Below are 15,141 nucleotides of genomic sequence, written 5' to 3'. Positions count from 1 at the left end.
GCCAGCACTTTGGGAGGCCGAGGCAGGTGGATCACCTGAGATCAGGAGTTCAAGACCAGCGTGGCAAACGTGGTGAAACCCCATCTTTACTGAAAGTACAAAAATTAGCTGGGTGTGGTGGTGGGTGCCTGTAATTCCAGCTACTCAGGAGGCTGAGGCGGGAGAATCACTTGAACCCAGGAGGTGGAGGTTGCAGTGAGCTGAAATTGTGCCTTTGTACTCCAGCCTGGGCGACAAGAGTGAAACTCTGTCTCATTAAAAAAAAAAAAAAATTAATTGTATTCCAAATATACAAAAGCTGAATGTATTTTCATGCAAAGGATTTAAATAAATAAAAATTTAAAAATCTAGTAAAGTTTAGTTAACTTTTCAAAAATTAAAATTTGAGATGTTAGCTATATTTAAGTGATCTTGTTTAAATTTTTTGAAAATACATATGAAAAGAATTCTAATTTAAAATTTTGACTTTGATGTTTATCTTTTTAACACATTCCATTTCCAGTCTTCAGTGTGTATTCTCAAATTCTCTTTCCACAGCCTCTTCCATTGTTAATGAAACAATAAGCCTCATGGCTACCATTTTTGAGGGCCTGATCTGTGCCTAGGTTTGCACTAAGCAGCTTTTACCTCTTACTTAATCTTCACAAGTACCTTATAAGGTAGGTCCCAAAGGTGTTAAGTAACTTTCCACAATCATAGATCCAGTACGTGCTTGAAACGAAGTTTGAGCACAGGTCAGCCTGGCTCCAGGTGCCTGTTGTCAGTTACTCTAGCAGTGGAAGGTCAGGGAAGGATCTGCTTTGTTAATAGACTGTGCGTAACAAAGATACCAGTACAAATGGGAGGTGGGATGTGGAGAATTCTCAAGTGTTACTTAAGCCATGTCCCCTGTTCATAGAGCTGTAATATATACTTAAAAGTACCTGCTATTTCCCAGAATTCTAAATGCCCCCATTTCCCTTTACAATTGCAAAAGAATCCAATAATCTAGTTAATTCCATTTTCTTTTCAGGTCTTTGTGGGTGAATTTAAAACTATAATTTAGTTACATTTCTTCCTCTCAGAAGGCATCACAGAGAGTAGCTCTGTGTAGTGATAAAGTGCCCTGTGAAGTATAAAACATATAGACAGGGGAGCCCCAGGACTGGAAGGGAAGCCAGAGCTCATCGAATCAGGTGATACCCTGGAGACACAGTGGAGATACCTCTGGTGAAGGGGGGTGCAGCCCCCCCAGCCTCTTCTGGGAATGAAATTGCAAAGCCTTCTCCATGTAAATTTCCATGAGCAATTTCCAAAATCATCTCCAGTTTAATCAGGGCATCCACATCAAGAAAGACAAAAAGATGTCCTTGAAGGGTTTGGTTTATCTGCAGACTTTTAAGGACAGACATTATAATTCCCACAAATGGAATGAGTTCAAACCAAATGAAAAACCAGGGGCTGCTTTCTGACTCTTTCTTCGACACCTACATGTGTGCATGTATGTGTGTGTGTCTGTGAATCAAGTGATGGATTAGACACAATGGATCTAAGACACAACCCCTGCAACTTTAACAGTAGTGGCAGTGGACAAGATAACAGTAAAGGGCCCATCCTATATGGGTCCTAGAAAAATTAGATTTTACTTTTTAACTTAAACAGAGTCACTAGATTTAAAGGGGTGTCAGACTTATAGGCATTTGTATGTATTTAATTATAAACACTTTGTATGGCTATTTCTAAAGCCTGCATTCGCTTTCTTAAGGTTAATTCCTTTAGTTCCTCGAGGTCACCTTTAATTTAACCTATGATTTGGGGGTGGCCAACCGAACAAAATCTTAAAGGGCAAATACCTAGTTTGTCTGGTGGAGGTGCACCAGACTTGGAGGAGGACCATAGGCAAAAACCTGATTTTACCTTAAATGAATTTCCTGGCAATGTTTCTTCAGTGGCTGCTCAAGTGTCCAGTTCATGTGTTCCACCTTTTCTTGAACTTTGCAGCTGATAGGCTGTGTGTAACTTCTATTTTATTTTTAACGGTCTTGTTAAATCTTGAACTATTTTAGCTACAAATGCTTTAAAGTTAAAGCATTTAAATGACTTTAAAGTTAGAGGCAGTCTAAACCTGGGGTAATGGGGTAATGTCCTTTTTTTTTTTTGTGACGGGGTCTCACTCTGTCGCCCAGGCTGGAGTCCCCTGCCGCAATCTCGGCTCACTGCAAGCTCTGCCTCCCAGGTTCACGCCATTCTCCTGCCTCAGCCTCCTGAGTAGCTGGGACTACAGGCGCCCGCCACCATGCCCGGCTAATTTTTTGTACTTTTAGTAGAGATGGGGTTTCACCACGTTATCCAGGATGGTCTCGATCTCCTGACCTCGTGATCTGCCACCTTGGCCTCCCAATGTGCTGGGATTACAGGCGTGAGCCATCGCGCCCAGCCCGATAATGTCTTTTAACAGTACTTTAGTTACTTCTTGTACTTTTTCTATCCAGGTGGGGAAAGGTTTAACTGACCCTGAAAAGGTGCAAACAAGCACTAGCATGTACCAGTAGCCTCTGGCATGGGGCAGTTCTGTAATGTCTATAAACAAATTTTCACAAGGTATGGCTCTTTCTCCTGTTTAAGTTTCTTACAGAAGGGGTTCTTTATCTTCTCCCTACTTTGTAACTCTATCTAGTGGCTTAGCCGTCAGTGAGAAATTGGAATCCAGATACGGCAGAATCTTGCTGCTTTTAACTTTTAATATGACCATGGGCTCCTGGGAGCCTAATGAGAAGGTGGCTGGTCTGATCTAGTCTTTACATTCTTCAGCTCCTGCCAGCCTGATCAGATCAGTATTTGGTTCCTCCAAGGTGCGGCAGCCCTTGGCCGATGGCCTGTTTGTCTTGTGGCCTTGGCCATTTTCCTCATTGTCTTCTGAACATTTATCTTTCTAGTGTCCTTTCTTTTTGTATCTCACACATTAATCTCTGTCTAGCCTTGTCTGGCTCTTGAATCCTTGCCTAACTTGACTTCTTCTACGTCTACATCCACGTCCATGTCCTCTCACATTGCTAATCTCTCTTTTTATAAGAGCTGTTGCCAACAGATTGGCTTTTTCTTCTTAAGCCTTTTCTTTTTCTTTTTCTTCTTAAGCCCTTAATTAATTTTTTTTTTTTCCCTTCCTGCTCCTACAGTCAGTTGGCAGGGCCAGGCAATGGCACAGGCCCTGCCCCCGTGCACTGCTGTCTGTCTCTCCTATTTTCTTCTGATTCTCTTTTTCACACTTACTCTTAGTCTTTCTTTTTCTTTTGCTCTTTTCCCAGCGCCAGTCCCTGACTCCTTCTTTTTTTAGATAGAACCGAGCTGGGGAGAGGGACTTAATCCTTGGCATGCCTAGCTGCCGTGCTTGTTGCTTTTGCTCTTTCCAGTTTTGTTCCTCGGTCACAGTTAACATACACCTTGGTGTCCACTTGTATAGACTGGGTGGTATTCATGCCTGCAGCTTCTGCTTGATGTTACCTTGGGCTTGCTTCACAAATGAAGTATTCATATATACTGATTTTCAGCAGCCTCAAGGTTAAATGGGTGTAAAGTCAAAATGCTTTATAGAGTCTCTCATAAAACTGACTTAGGCTCTCGTCAGCTCCTTGAAGCACTTCTGAAATCTTTTTTATATCAATTGCTTTTTTTTTCTACTAACTGTTAGCCTCTGCAGAAGTGCCTCTTGGTACCTCTGCAAACGCTGAAGCTGAGTTGCATTCTCTGGGTCTTTTTCCTCTTTTTTCTAGAGTTTAACCAGCCCTTTTCTTTATATAATTCGCCATGCACTTGGAGGGTTAAACAAGCATACCGAGAGTCAGTGTAAATGTTTACAGTCTTACCTTGGCTAAGTCCTAAGGCCCGAATTAAAGCAATGAGCTCAGCTTAATGACAGTATCCAGGGTTATCACTGCATATCCTGCACATCTCTCTCTTTGTGGGTTGATGAAGCCGCTCCCATCCACGTATAGCTCCCAGTCTGCTGATGCCCAAGGCTGGTCCTGGAGGTCAGGTCTGCTAGAGTAAACTGAGTCCAACACCTCTACACAGTTATGCTCAACAGGGCTCTAGCCGCCAGAGCAAGGTGGCGGGTTCAGGGTGTTTCCAGTTTAGTAGATCAACGGTTGAAAAGGGCTGATAGATGACAGTCTGCTGCCCCCACCGGATGTGGGCCTGGTCATTGTAATAGACAGGTCCTCGCATCTCCCTGAGAGGCATTTGCATAGCTCCAGCAAGACCAGATCTGAGAGGACCCACTTGAGTATCTTGACTTCCTTCCTTGGCCTCTTGAAACTCCGATACTCCCCTTCGAGGTGAGACCTGGGGCATGTTAGCTCCTGAATCTGGTTTCTGAGAGAGCTGTTGGCCTTGGTAAAGGGGCATAGGCTGAGACATATGGAGAAAGAATTTCTATTATCTTTGGTGGCTCCTGCAAAACTGGCTTCTCAACTCCCTTTTTAACTCTGTGTCTGCTGGCAAAGCTGCTCTTACTTTTACTTTTGGCTTTCTTGCAATAAGCTGTAAAACAGGGCTAAATTTATGCCGGTTTTGTCTATATTATATTTAACCAAGATTCAATATAAAGGTATTTGATACAGGTACACTGGCTGTCCTCTGACCCCTGTCACTGAGAGACAGGACTCGCTGGATTTCCTAGGCCAACTAAGAATCCCTAAGCCTAGTTGGGAAGGTGACCGCATCCACCTTTAAACATGGGGCTTGCAACTTAGCTCACACCCACCAATCAGGTAGTAAAGAGCTCACTAAAATGCTAATTAGACAAAAACAGGAGGTAAAGAAATATGCAATCATCTATTGCCTGAGAGCACAGTGGGAGGGACAATGATAGGGATATAAACCCAGGCATTTGAGCCAGCAACGGTAAACCCCTTTGGGTTCCCTCTCATTTTATGGGAACTCTGTTTTCACTCTACTAAATCTTGCAACTGCACACTCTTCTGTTTCGTGTTTGTTACGGCTCGGGCTGAGCTTTTGCTTGCCATCCATCACTGTTGTTTGCTGCTGTAGCAGACCCGCTGCTGACTTCCATCCCTCTAGATCCAGCAGGGTGTCCGCTGTGCTCCTGATTCAGCCAGGCGCCCATTGCCATTCCTGATCGGACTAAAGGCTTGTCATTGTTCCTGCATGGCTAAGTGCCTGGCTTCGTCCTAATCGAGCTGAACACTAGTCATTGGGTTCCACGGGTCTCTTCCATGTCCCACAGCTTCTAATAGAACTATAACACTCACTGCATGGCCCAAGATTCTATTCCTTGGAATCCATGAGGCCAAGAACCCCAGGTCAGAGAACATGAGGCTTGCCACCATCTTGGAAGTGGCCCACCACCATCTTGGGAGCTCTGGGAGCAAGGATCCCCCAACTTAAAACCAAAGTGTTAATAAAGGCATGCCTGTTTATCAAGCAATTCAAGTCAAGTCATAAACAAAAACCAAAGTATCAAGCAATTCAAGTCAAGTCAAAAGCAAAAACCAAAGTGCCGGTACAGGCACACCATGGGTGATCAGGCCACACTTCCACTCAAATGGAGTGGGCAAGTTCCAAAGACCAGTCTTACCAAGTTTCAGATGTCTGGACTTAAAGTGCCAGTTCCTTCCTGGTGTTCAGCCACTGCATTGATCCTCTACAGGGGCCTGCCATGCACCGCTCTGACAAGGTGTTCCGCCGGGGCAAATGCCTACCCGGGAGCGCTCTCAAGATCCATGTCACTTAGGCTGGCTGGATTCCCCCACAGGGATGCTCTCTACAGGGCAGGCATAGATACCTAAGGGGCTGCCTTGGACGTCCGTTAATCACCTCGCTTCCCGGCCTGGGAACCAAGAAATGTAGCAGGACGAGCTGCAGACAAAACTTCTCAGACACTGGATTAAAGAAGGAAGAGGTATTCAGCCGGGAGCATCAGCAGACTTGTGTCTTAAGAGCCAAGCTCTCTGAAAAAGAAATTCTTGGCCTTTTTAAAGGCTTACAATTCTAAGGGGCCCACGTGAAAAGATCATGATAAATCCAGCAAGCATGGGGAATGTAACTGGGGGTACATTCATCAGCTAACAGAACAGAAAGTTTTGCAATACTTTTTCATACAATGTCTGGAATTTACAGATAACATAAGTAGTTTAGGTCAGGAGTTGATGTTATTATTATTACTTTTTTAACTGCTAGGGCCGAGTGGTGGTGGTACCAAGGTTGTCTGGCTATTTATCTTACTTTTGTTTCTTTCCAACTTTTTGCTTTCTGTCTTTCCTCCTGTCTTGTGAACTAGGCAAGGTTTGGGGGAGGAGGGCAGCAGGAGTAGTAGTGCTCTCCTTCCTTAGGACCATGTAGTAGTTGGGGGATAAATTGAGATAAACTCTCTCCTTGGAATGCTTTGTTGAAATGAATTTGGAATTTTTAGTTACCAGTTGTAATATGAGAAAACAAGCTGGGTTTTCAATACAACAGGCAGAAGTGATAAAACCAGGCTGCTGTTCACATGTACCTTGGCAAGTGTCTCTAAAAATACTGGAGAGAAGCATCCTTCACAGTCATTTTGTGGCTTTCTCTCTCAACTGGACTCTCACATTCTGGAAAGCTACCAAACACTGGAATCAGAGGTTCAAATGGTCACTTGTCAGATTTCAGGCCTGCTGAACACTGATCTAGAACCTTTAGAACCATCCAGAAGCAACCAGTTTCCCCATGGGAAATAGTTTGTTTTTCCCCAGGACTGGAAAAGCCTGGCAGCCCTAGACCTGCTCTGCCTCACATAGCATAGGCATTCCTTTGGCTAGCCTTAGCTCTCTCTTGGAATCACTTGCAGATCCAAATTATGCATTCTCCTAGCCCAAAGGAAATGTAGGGATCATCTGGTCCAGACTCTTATCCAAACTCTCATTTTATGGATGTAAAAATGAGCACACGGGAAGGTTAAGAGCTTTGCCCTATTGAGAACACAGAGTGAGCCAGTGATAAAATCAGGAGTAAAATGAAGGTCTCCCAACTTCTGGTACAGTGGCAGGTGGCTCAGAGGCTGCTTCACCCTTTGCTCAAAAGAACGGAGCTTGCATCTCTCTGGGCTAATTGGCTTACATTCCCAATGTTTCTGTGGTTGGTGTGATCCTTTAAAGCAGTGCTACTCAATGTGTGGTCCATAGACCAGCTCTCTTGGCATCCCCAGGGACCTTATTAGAATGGAAATCATTTTTTATTATTATTAATTTTAATTATAGCAAAATACACATAACATCAGCTTAACCATTTGTATTGATACATAATAATCATACATATTTACAGAGTACATGTGACATTTTGACACACACATACAACGTGTATTGACCAAATCATGGTATTTCGGATATCCATCACCTTGAACATTGATCATTTGTTCAGATTGGCAACATTACAAATCTTCACTTCTAGCTATTTTAAAATATGCAATAAATTGTTGTTAACTATTGTCGCCCTGTCTAGAACTTATTTCTTCTCTCTAACTGCATTTTTGTAACTATCAACCAATGTCTCTTGATCTCTGCCTCTGACTCTTCCCAGCCTCTGGTAACCATCATTCCACTCTCGACTTCCATGAAATCAAATTTTTTAGTTCCCACATATGAGTGAGAACAGGTGATATTTGTCTTTCTGTGCCTGGCTAATTGCACTTAAGAACCTCCAATTCCATTCATGTTGCTGCAAATGACAGGATTTTACTCTTTTTTAAAATGGCTGAATAATATCAGTTGTGTATATGTACACCACATTTTCTTTATCCACTCATCCACCAGCTTAACCATCTTTAGGTGTACTGCTCCATAGTGTTAACTACATTCCACATTGTTGTTCTACTATCACTACCTTCCATCTTCAGAACTGTTTTCATTTTGCAAAACTGAAATTCTGCACCCATTAAACGCTAACTCCCCATTTACTTTTCCCCTAAACCCTAGGAAATCACCACTCTTTGTCTCTATGAACTTGACTACTCTAGATACCTCATGTAAGTGCAGTCGTATAGTATTTGTTCTTTTGTGACTGATTTATTTCACTTAGCTTAATATCCTCAAGGTTCAACCATGTTATAGCATGTATCAAAATTTCCTTCTTTTTAAAGGCTGAATAATATTCCATTGAATGTATATACAACATCTTGTTGCTACACTTGGTCTTAGCCAAAAGGCCGTGAAGAAATGATGATATCCTGTTTACGCATTCATCCTTCTATGTACACTTGGGTTGCTTCCACCTTTTGGCTGTCACAAATAATGATGCTATGAACATGGACATACTAATAACTCTTTGAGATCCTGCCCTCAATTATTTTGGATATATGTCTAGATACAGAACTTCTGGGTAGAAATGCAAGAAGCCTTTTTTTGCCTCAAGAGCCCCATCTGCAATGACTAAACCAGAATCTTTCCTCTTGTAGTGGCTCAGGAGTCTGTGATTTTGCAAGCTCTCTATCTCTGGATGTTTATTTTATATGAGGCACTGCTCTGAAGGACTTCCCACTGGAGACTTGCAAGGGAAGAGAGGAGATAGCGTTATCTGAGGCGGGACCTGAGGAGGCTGCTCCACCAGCCTGAAGGGAAGAATGGACTTTGCTGCTAGTTAGACATGAGTTGTGACTTTGGAGTAATGAGGTAGCTGTCTCCCCGAGAGGATTTTGAAATCAGCCTTCTTACTTTTGAACGTTAATTCATTTGAAAGTGAAAAAGTGTGGATTAATAGGTAACGTCTAAAAAAAAAAAAAACAAACCTAAGAAGAGACTGAAAAAACAAAAACACCAATGAACTCTGCTTCTCAGGAAAAAGAAAAGTGGAAATGAATAATAAAAGAACTATGAGGATTCTCTGATAGATCCAAAATTGCAATATAAAATGGCCCAGGGTGCATGTGGGCCAATAAATGAAGTGGGCCGGTGGGTGGAGATGCCCCAGTGGATGCTCAGGGGGCATGTCTGAGTCTGGGTAGTGGACAGGGCTCAGGACCCTTAAGGCGGGCCGCCACTACTCAGCTCCAGTCAACTGCTGATGTAGCTGAGCCTACCCAACTTCTCCAGTTTTCCTGAAGTTTTCCAAAACAAGCCTGATATCTGGAATGTTTATGTAAAATTTCCCAATTTTCATGGTTGCTTTTGTATAGGTTTATTATATAAATTGGGTTATTCTTGTCATACCCAACTAAATCAGAGCCAAGGGTAAAAAAGCACTCAGGAGACATAGAACCTGCCTCCAAAATTAAATTTTCCACAAGCTCAGCTGCTGAAACGGCCTGCTGTAACTCTAAGACTATTTAACCTAATGGCTGCCAAACCAACCTGCTGTGACTCTTGACTGATTTTACTTACCACTATCGCTCACTAATCGGAGCTTGCCAGTTCTCAAAAACTTCTCTAGTGCCAATTAGCTTTTTTTGCAAAACTATAGCTGAGATTTTCCTTTCTAATAAAACTCCCAACCCTCTCCTTGTTCTTTGGACATGCTGAAGACCACCCATTCTGTGTGTATGCCTCAAATTACAATTATTACTTCACAAATAAAATGTCTTCAATCTAGAGTTTCATCTTTTTTTTTTTTTTTTTTTTTTTTTTTTAACAGAGCCTCACTCTGTCGCCCAGGCTGGAGTATAGTGGCATGATCTCGGCTCATTGCAACCTCCGCTTCCTGGGTTCAAGCAATTCTTGTGCCTCAGCCTCCTGAGGTAGCTGGGATTACAGGCATGTACCACCATGCGTGGTGGCTAATTTTTAAAATTTTGGTAGAGACAGTGTTTCGCCATGTTGGCCAGGATGGTCCTGGACTCCTGGTCTCAAGGAATCCATCCACCTTGGCCTCCTTAAGTGCTGGGATTACAGGCATGAGCCACCACACCCAGCCAAAGCTTCATCTTTATATTTTATTTGACTTTGACAGTTTAAATGTTTTAAAAATATGTGCAGGACTGAGATAAATATAGACCCATGGATTACCTATTAGATTCTACCTCTTTACTAAAATTGGAAGGCAGTATAATGTGTTCAAGAGAGAAGGCTCATTTTCCACTATCCTCTCTAGCTCTAACCTTGGGTAAATTGTTTAAACTTTCTAAGCCACAGTTTCCACATCTGTAGAGTGAGGATGGTAATGCTATCAGCATAAAAGGAGGATTAGTAGGATTACACAAGATGATACATGAAAAAGCAATTAGCATGGTACCTGCTACAAAAGCAGCTACTTAGTAAGTCTTAGCTAGTAAAATTATTTTCAACATTCATTCAGTTAAAAAATTGTTCTTGGCTGGGTGTGGTGGCTCAGACCTGTAATTCCAGCACTTTGGGAGGCCAAGGAGGGACAATTGCTTGAGCCCAGGAGTTTAAGACCAGCTTGGGCAATATTGTAAGTCCCTGTCTCTACAAAAAGACAAAACAAAAATTAGCTGGGTATAGTGGCATGTACCGGTGCTCCCAGCTGTTAGGAAGGTTGAGGCAGGAGGATCGCTTGAGCATGGGTGTTTGAGGCTGCAGTGAGCCATGATCACACCACAGCACTCCAGCTTGGGTGACACAACCAGATCCTGTCTCAAAAAGAAGGAAAGAGGAAGGAAGGAAGGAAGGAAGGAAGGAAGGAAGGAAGGAAGGAAGGAAGGAAGGAAAATAGGAGAGAGTGGAAGACAGAAAGAGAGACAGAAAGAAAGAAAGAGAAAGAGAGAAAGGAGAGAAAGGAAGAAAGAAAGAGAGAGAGAGAAAGAGAGAGAGAAAGAAAGAAAGAAAGAAAGAAAGAAAGAAAGAAAGAAAGAAAGAAAGAAAAAAAAAGAAAGAAAGAAAGAAAGAAAGAAAGAAAAAGAAATTCTTAAGTGCTTCCTACTTTACTGGATGCTGGGCTAGGGATGCAGTAGAGATGAAGGTAGACATGGTCCCTGCCCTCAAGGTGCTTATAGTCTAATAGGGAAGATACTCAAACCACTAATAATGATAATAACAATAATACTATGTGATAAGAATGATGATGTGGCTAGAACAGGTTCCTATGGGAGTTCATAACAGGTGTAGGAAGCCTGGATGAGGAGGGGATGGGGAAGTAGTGACATCTAAGCTAAGACCTTCACCCCTATTTTCACTACATATACAGGTTTTCAACTGGAGATTAACAGATTTTTTTCTAATGCTTTACAGTATCCTCTCTATATTGATGACCACACCATCATTATATATACTCCTGGATTCTGAAATAGACCCCAACCCCTCATCTTGTCAGGGCAGTCCTGCTGTCCCCTAAAACTCCAGATGGCAAAATCTTTACCCCACAAAGTTTTTGTTCCCACCCAAATGGCACTCCCCACACAACTTTCTTCCTATCAAAATTATTCCACTCATTGGCACCATTTTTGACTCCTTCCTCTCCTTTACCCTTTTGTATGCAACTGGTTCCACTATAACGATAGATGAAGTCATTGAAAGCTCACTTCATGGCAATTGGATGGAAGGTGCAGCAGCTACAAAGACCCATAAGATAATACACATGATCTCAATGCTTTTATAGTTTAGTAAAGAACCATCACATAAGCAGATAATTTTAATGTAATATTATAATTGACATGATGGATGGCAAGAGTGTTATAAGAGTAGGGTAATGTAAAATGTGCTTAACAATAGATTTTAGGAAGGGCAGGGACTAATCAAATTGGATACCCAAACAATCAGAATGAAAGTCAGCCCTAAACAACCACCGTGGTTGTCTCCACAGTGGGTGGGTAAAGCCTTGCATGGGATTTTAACTAGGGATATTTAGCCCACTTTTGGGTGAGAAGGGAGGTTATCTCTTTCAGGAGAGTCTGGAAGGCTCAATGTGAGCATGAGAATAAAAGAGGTATAATGTAGGCACAGGTGTTGAAAAGAGTGGCATGTGTAGAAATATTTTGAAGTTTATGCTCCTAGAACATAAAATGAGGGCCTTCAATCACCAGGAGCCACTGAAGGGCTTTAAATCTGAGTGTAATAGATTAGATTGCACTAGAGAGTGAATTTTGTGCAGAAGAGCTCAGTGAGGAAGGTGAATGATAGCAGGCACATTTGGTGGCCCATGCAACAGCATTTCTCAGTTTTGTTCTGGCATCACCCTCTCATGGAATCAGTTCCATCACTGAATTTTGATTAGTCTAAGACAATCATGGTCATGTGTTTATGTGCCCATGTACAACCTTGACTTAAAAGGAGAAAGAAGTCAGCTGAGAAGCTTGCAGGAGAAGTTTCACTTTCTCACAAAAAGACATGCTCAGGAGAAACCCCCTCCTGCCAAAATGTGTCATGGGAAGGCTGTGGTGATCCTCGTCTGGCACAGGGCACGACCTTGATGAAGCCACTCAGTGGACTCACAGGGTCCTGGATCACGTTATGTTGCCAAGTTAATCATCTCTAGAGATACTTCCAGATTTATTTTGCTTCTATTCCCTAGGCTGGACTGCAGTGGTGCAATCACGGCTCACTGCAGTCTCGACCTTCCAGGCTTAGGTGATTTTTCTACCTCAGCCTCCTGAGTAGCTAGGAGCACAGGCATGTGCCAACAGGCCCAGCTAATTTTTTAATTTTTTGTAGAGACAGGGTCTCGCTATATTGTGAGACTGGTCTCAAACTCCTGGGTTCAAGTGATCCTCCCACCTTAGCCTCCCAAAGAGTTGGGACTACAGGCTCAAGCCACTGCACTTGGCCTACTTTCAGATTTCTTGCTGAGATGTTATCTTTCTTATTGCTATTCAAAACACTTCTGAGTTTTCTTTATACGAAGCTGAAAGCATCTTAACTAATATATAGGGAAAATCAAGGGTCGGCGAAAGAGGCTTCCATAAGAACTCAGGTGAGTAATGACAGGGCCAGAAGTAGGGCAGAGAAAGAAAGGTGGTGAGGAAGAGATGGATTTAAACACAATGAAGAGAATCAACAAACTTGATGGAAGGTTGGGTTTGGGAGTGAGGAAGAGATGGAGGAAACACATGACTCTCAGCCGGCCACCAACTCCTTAGATTCTTCCAGCAAAATAGTGCTTGTGTTTAACCATATCTATGGGAGGAGTCAGGCTTGATGACAGGTTTGCATTTTACACAAATTGAAGCTCAATAGATTCTTTTGAAAATTCATAGTTGCTTCATCTGTTCTTTTATGACATTTTATTGAACGTATCTAGGCATTATTTGATGACAAGTCCTTGGTCAGAAATAAAAGCTATAAATATAACATGGTTTTTAATGGGGGAATACACTTTAATTTATAAAACCTACTTTAGAACATAGTTTCTAGGATCACATTCTCATGAAAACTTGGGATTCCATTTATTTTTTGAGCCATTGCCTCTGCTGTCTGGATGCAGCCTGTCCCTTCAAGGTCCCAGTCCCAGTAGGTGCAGACAAGTCTCTATGTTGATTGCACTGACCCGCCCTCCCCCTCTCCACCCCCACAGCTGGGTGTTTTTGTTTATTGGCCCAAATTATCTTAATTTTTGTGTTTTATTTTGTCTTTAGCTCTGCACTTGCTTTGGATTGCACTTCTGATAACTGAATCTTTGTCTTGGCCCAGACACTCCTTTTGTGAAATTCTACTGGAAAGTCTCCAGCAGAATTTTATTTTATTTTGTTTATTTATTATTTATTGAGACAGAGTCTCTCTCTGTCACCCAGGCTGGAGTACTTTTTTGAAGTTTTAAGTTAATTTTTAAACTTAATATATTTTCTTCTTTTCTTTTCTTTTCTTTTTTTTTCTTTTGAGATAGGGTCTCGCTCTGTTGCCCAGGCTGGAGTGCAGTGGCATGATCTCGGCTCACTGCAACCTCAACTTCCCAGGTTCAAGTGATTCTCCTGTCTTAGCCTCCTGAGCAGCTGGGACTATAGGCACCTGCCACCACGCCCAGCTAGTTTTTGTATTTTTAGTAGAGATGAGATTTCACTGTATTGGCCAGGCTGGTCTCGAACTCTTGATCTCAAGTGATCCACCCGCCTCAGCCTCCCAAAGTACTGGGATTATAGGCGTGAGCCACCACAACCTGCCTCTCGCAGAATTTTAAATACTCCCTTTGCCCAATTAACTAACACTCTGGCCACCAACCGGCCTCAGAGGCTGAGAGTCTCGCAGTTCGGGCCTTGCTTACACACACATCTCCTGTCTGTCCATACAAAGCTCTACACACATGCTAATAATAATTGTAATAATGGTGACTATTTTAAATAATTAGCTGCTATTTTACTCATAGTACCTCGTTTAAACCTCACACTAATCTAGTGAGGTAGGTGTTACCATCTCTATTTTACTAATAAAAATTAGGCTCTGAGATACTAAGCAACTTACCTTGTTTACATAATTTAATGAATAGTTGAGCTGGGTTTTGAGCCTAGAACTCAAAGCTCGGTGCTCTTCACATACCGTTCATGTGATATAAGGAGACACTAAGCTGATAGAATTTAAAGTAAAGCAAAGTTAAACCTATGCCAGTCCACATCATGCTAATGCATATTCTGGGAGGCACTAAATGTGCTATGCAGGGCAATGTAATTCGGTGCTCTTCCATATTGCATAAGGCTGGCAATGTTAAGTACACAAATCTGTGTCTCGGTCAAGTATATTTCCTTCTGCCTCATTCTTCCTTTCGTCTCTTCTTCCTTGCCTCCATTTTCTACTGGAAGTTCCCTTTTGCTTCATCTCTGTTCTGATTTATATTAATTACTATGAGAAATGATACTATACTAAAATTCCAGTGCATTCGAAGGGAAAATTAATTTACCCATAATCTCATAACCCCAACACACGTTATTTTTCTCGTTCTGTGTTCCTCTCAGTATTTGCCCAGGCACATACAAGTCTTCATACTGATAATCATAGTGTAGAAATAACTGAGTATTCTGATTCTTTTTATTACTCGCCTATTTAAAATATTACCTTTTTTCTAAATTTCAAACATAGTACAAGCTTACTGCACAAAACTTGCACACAAAAAAAACCCCAAACCTAAATGCACACATGCACTTAAGAGCTCATGCACGCACACATCACCTCTAATTCCACCAGCCAAAGATAACCATTGTTAATTATGAAAATGTGTATGCATCTATATTTTTCTATACAGAATCTACAATCTAGTGGGATTAAAGTTTGGCATTTAGGAAGCACTATGATTGATGCAGATATGTAA

This window comes from Chlorocebus sabaeus, chromosome 17, assembly GCF_047675955.1.
Source record: "Chlorocebus sabaeus isolate Y175 chromosome 17, mChlSab1.0.hap1, whole genome shotgun sequence".
In the NCBI taxonomy this organism is placed as follows: Eukaryota; Metazoa; Chordata; class Mammalia; order Primates; family Cercopithecidae; genus Chlorocebus; species Chlorocebus sabaeus.
Note: the sequence above shows the minus strand (reverse complement) of the source record.